The sequence below is a fragment of the Scylla paramamosain genome, chromosome 28 (genome assembly GCF_035594125.1).
Source record: "Scylla paramamosain isolate STU-SP2022 chromosome 28, ASM3559412v1, whole genome shotgun sequence".
NCBI lineage: Eukaryota > Metazoa > Arthropoda > Malacostraca > Decapoda > Portunidae > Scylla > Scylla paramamosain.
In genome coordinates, this window is record NC_087178.1 from 3,800,492 (window position 1) to 3,805,000 (window position 4,509).

Below are 4,509 nucleotides of genomic sequence, written 5' to 3' on the forward strand. Positions count from 1 at the left end.
GGATCAAGTTTTTTTTTTTTTTTTCGTGACTATTTCAAGATTTCTTTAACTTTCATTAAACATCTTGCTACAGTCAACTATTTTTTCCCTGATGCATTTTTTTAAGGTTTCAGTATTTCTAATAAGTTTGACAATTTAGTAGTGCTTGGTACCTTCCCAGGCATTTAATTCCTGCAGGGTTTCAGTACCTCAAACTTAACGGAGGACGTTATAACGTTAAGTAATTTTCTTTGTTTTTCTAATGATCCAGTTTATTTCCTTTTACAAGTTCAATAGGTAATTTTAAAAGATTCTCTGATTTACCCTTTTTTATTTTTGTTATCATTTATTTATTTTATTATTATCATTACTATTATTATTTCTTTTATTTATTTATTTATTTATTCATTTATTTATCTTTTATCTTTTTTTTTTTTTTTTAGAGATGGGAGGTCGTGTGCTTTTTCATCTTCACTTTGGAGAGTTTGGGAGGGGAGGATGTGAATAGTGATTTAATGAGTGATGGAATTAAGGGAACGACGAGGCGATGAGTCTAGTCAGCACATTTAGCCCTCGCATGCCCGTGTCTCTTTCGTTAGTGGTAATTCCTGCTTTTTCGGCATGGCGGTAAAAAATCGTATCCCAGAATCTGAGCCCACATCCACGGACGTTCCTCAATGCTACTCCTCCCTTTCAGTCGTTACAACTTCACTTTGGCCATTTGATAACACTAAATATTAACAAATGTACGTAGTTCTGATTAAAAGAAAAAAAAACTAGCAAATTGGGACTATGGTCTAATTACACCCCCTATAATCAAGAAGTTATGATGTCACTCACTATCATCACCTTTCAGTCATCATACCTTCATTCTGGAAGAGTTTCTAACACCAAATACTACGATACTAGCTAGATCACATGAGATACTATGATACTAACAGCAAATACAATGACACTAACTAACAACGAGGAAATACTATAGCACTAACTAAATAACTAAGACTAAATACTATGATGCTAACTAACCACCAGCAAACACTCTACGATACTACTCACTCTTATCATCTCTCAGTCACCACACCTTCCCCGTGGCCATCTCCTGACAGCAAGCACCAACAAACGTGCGTACAGTCTTATCCTCTTGACACAAAACCTAACAAACACCTATAACTTAACTGGACTTCCTATTACATAAAACCCAGGATACCAAACTACAGAACTACCCTAGAGTCTGGAAATCTAACAGAAATCCAACTTAAACTGAAGATCTGAGTCCGGAAAGCCCTAACCGTGACTCCCCATCTCCAAGAGGCCGCTGGACAGACCTCAGCCAGCGCTTGTCCTGTGCCCTGGAAGCAAGTTAAGTCCTGGACGAGCTAAGCCATCAAAGGAGACCCAAGCATTGTTCCAGGGAGCAGGAGGAGGAGGAGGAGGAGGAGGAGGAACAGAAGGACGAGGAGGAAGAGAATGAAGTGCTTTATGCTTTAACCCTTTCACTCCTACACCCGTCCTTTAAAATTCTAAATACCGTAAAAATTGCTTGCATGAACGCACACGAAAATAAAGAATAGGAAGTTAATTTTAGGCCACTCCATTTGAGAGACGGCAGCGCGTGTCTAAAAAGCCGTGGGGCCATTATGGGAAAAACTGTTCACCAGAGAGAAGGTCAACTTGCTGGTATGTCAGGAAAACAAGCTACATGCAACTGGCAGCGGTCTTCTTTCCACTCACTCGATGGAAACCCAGAAACCCTTCATACAGAACTTTTTGCACGGAATGAAAAAAAAAAAAGACGACAAAAATTCAGAAAACAGAAAGTCGTCACTGGTGTAAAAGGAACGCTTTGTTTGCAGTACGGGAGTATACTGAAAAATGGCCACGTTCCCGGCATTCTTTGAGTACAGGACGCGTACATACAGTCACCAGGATTTTTGCTACTCGTCTCCCTCTCACTGACAACCAACTACTATTCAACATGAGGAATTTTTAGCATCAAAACAATTAGCCATTATTTCCCTGCTATAAAAAAAAAAAGTACGATCTCTCTCTCTCTCTCTCTCTCTCTCTCTCTCTCTCTCTCTCTCTCTCTCTCTCTCTCTCTCTCTCTCTCTCTCTCTCTCTCACTGCATTACAGGCTTTCTGTTGAATCTAATGTCATTGTATAAATCCATTGTAATCTGACATTCGTTAAATTCACATGAATACTTCCTTTATTTGAATCTTCACATACATAACCACATTACGTATTTGTACTGTTATGCCTCCGTGTTGTTACGTTATGCATTGATCTTGAAGCAGCGACGGCAATAACAGTTACGTAATCTAGTGGCACAATCATACCTGGCACACCTGGCTCTCTGGACAGGTGAGCACCACATCACACTTCCCTTTGCCGTCAGTGGAGTGATACTTTTAGAGGAAAAATGCCAGCTCCAGTGAACTCTGAAACTCTCTTCCTGTTTCTGCATTTTCTCCAGCCTACGACTTCAACTGTTTCAGGAGAGGAGTCATCACGACATCTTATAAATTAAACTGGTCTCCTCTTTAAATTTCCCTACTTCTGTTTTCTTGTTTTCTTCTCACAGCGGCATAATGTGCAGGTTTTTTTCTTTTTTTATTTTCATTTACTCATTTCCCCTTGGCTGGTTTCCTTAACACATAAAGAAGAGAAAAATGAAGGTATAGATTACTCTTACCCCGACTGAAGTAAATAATTCGTCAAGTCAAAGAATAAAAACCAAGGAAACTAAACATTATGAATCAGGGAAACTACACAATGACTTTCTTTGACTACCGAAGGGAAAAACCAAACACTCCGGGCCACTGCTGACGCCCACACGTGACCACCACCGCCAGTTTCACGAGCACGCTGGATTACTTGGTGAATAAACACACAACTTTCTATTGAATAAATGAATACATGAATGTCAATGCAATCCATCACGGAGATTCTGAATGCTTGAAAAAACTTAAATTTGGTCACTCACTATCTAAGCCAGTGTGGTGGTGGTGGTGGTGGTGGTGGTGGTGATCGTTGTGGTGACGCAACTACGGCGTAAACGAAAGGAGAAGATAAGATTATGTACTTTAGTTAAAATTATAAGAACTATTTCAACACTTACTGAGAGAAGGCAAGATCTGGAAGACAGACAGACAGAGAGAGAGAGAGAGAGAGAGAGAGAGAGAGAGAGAGAGAGAGAGAGAGAGAGAGAGAGAGAGAGAGAGAGAGAGAGAGGAGTGACGATGTTGACAGGAGCAAACGAAGGAGGAGAAAGAGGAAGAGGTGGACAAGGAGGAATAAGAAAAAAATAATAAAACCGGAAGAGGAGGAGGAGGAGGAAGAGGAAGAGGACTAAAACACCAACAGTGAAACGAAGGAAACAATGAAAGTTATACTCAAGTTAAAATTACGAGAGCTGTTTGAGCGCTCAGGGAGAGAGAGAGAGAGAGAGAGAGAGAGAGAGAGAGAGAGAGAGAGAGAGAGAGAGAGAGAGAGAGAGAGAGAGAGAGAGAGAGAGAGAGAAAGGACTGATAATACTGACAGACGATGCAGGAAAACAAACAGGAGGATAAAGAAGAGTATGAGAAGGAAGAGGAAGAGGAAGAGGAGAAGGAGGAGCGAAACACCAATACTACAAGGAGTAACATCAACACACAACTTTCTCACGCGCTACCCTGCCCCCCAATAAACGAATAAAACTCCTGGAATATCCCTTGAAAACTTACATCTCCCACACTGCCTCCTTGCGCCACCTCCGTGCAATACTCCTGCAGCACATTCAGCGGTTTGCAACATCCGGGGACGCCCACACTACCGGACGCTGTGGTTGGGCTGCGGCGAGGTATTGACGAGAAATTGCAATAGTTAGAAAAGCAGAGTTGCATGAATTTAAAGCTATATTATGCGTGCTACCTTGTTGACTGTGCTTTTGTGGTTGGCTACACGAGTCTGCTTGTAGTGATGGTGGTGGCTAGCTCTCTCTCTCTCTCTCTCTCTCTCTCTCTCTCTCTCTCTCTCTCTCTCTCTCTCTCTCTCTCTCTCTCTGACTTTGTTTCTCCTCATAATACAATTGTCATGTAATATTTTCTATTTTAACTTGATTTGTCTAGCAATGTGGTACACAATTTGTTTTTCCTGGCTTGCACACACACACACACACACACACACACACACACACACACACACACACACACACACACACACACACACACACACACACACACACACACACACACACACACACACACACACACTGCGGAGAAAAAAAGCGAATAATACAAAGGAATTGAAAGAGAAGGAAGAAAGGGTGGAGAAGAACATACAAGTGAAAATAAATAAATGAAAATAAGACCAAGTAACACAATAAAACAAGAAAAGAAAGCAAATAAAAAGGAGAGAGAGAGAGAGAGAGAGAGAGAGAGAGAGAGAGAGAGAGAGAGAGAGAGAGAGAGAGAGAGAGAGAGAGAGAGAGAGAGACGGACACTTAACCAAAGAAAGAAAAAGAAAAAGGAAGGCAGGAAGAAGGGGAA

The 4,509-nt window shown here is 41.0% G+C and overlaps 1 long non-coding RNA gene across 1 annotated transcript in view; it reads right to left on the minus strand.

The window, feature by feature from the left end:
• Nucleotides 1-2,200: 2,200 nt before the first annotated feature.
• The window catches only part of LOC135115117 (uncharacterized), a 4,821-nt gene continuing 2,512 nt past the window's right edge, over nucleotides 2,201-4,509 (minus strand). Inside the window, exons 2-3 of the long non-coding RNA XR_010275820.1 lie at nucleotides 3,706-3,811; nucleotides 2,201-2,629 (exon numbers count right to left, since the gene is read on the minus strand). This is a non-coding gene — a long non-coding RNA (uncharacterized LOC135115117). The remainder of the gene's footprint in view (nucleotides 2,630-3,705; nucleotides 3,812-4,509) is intronic.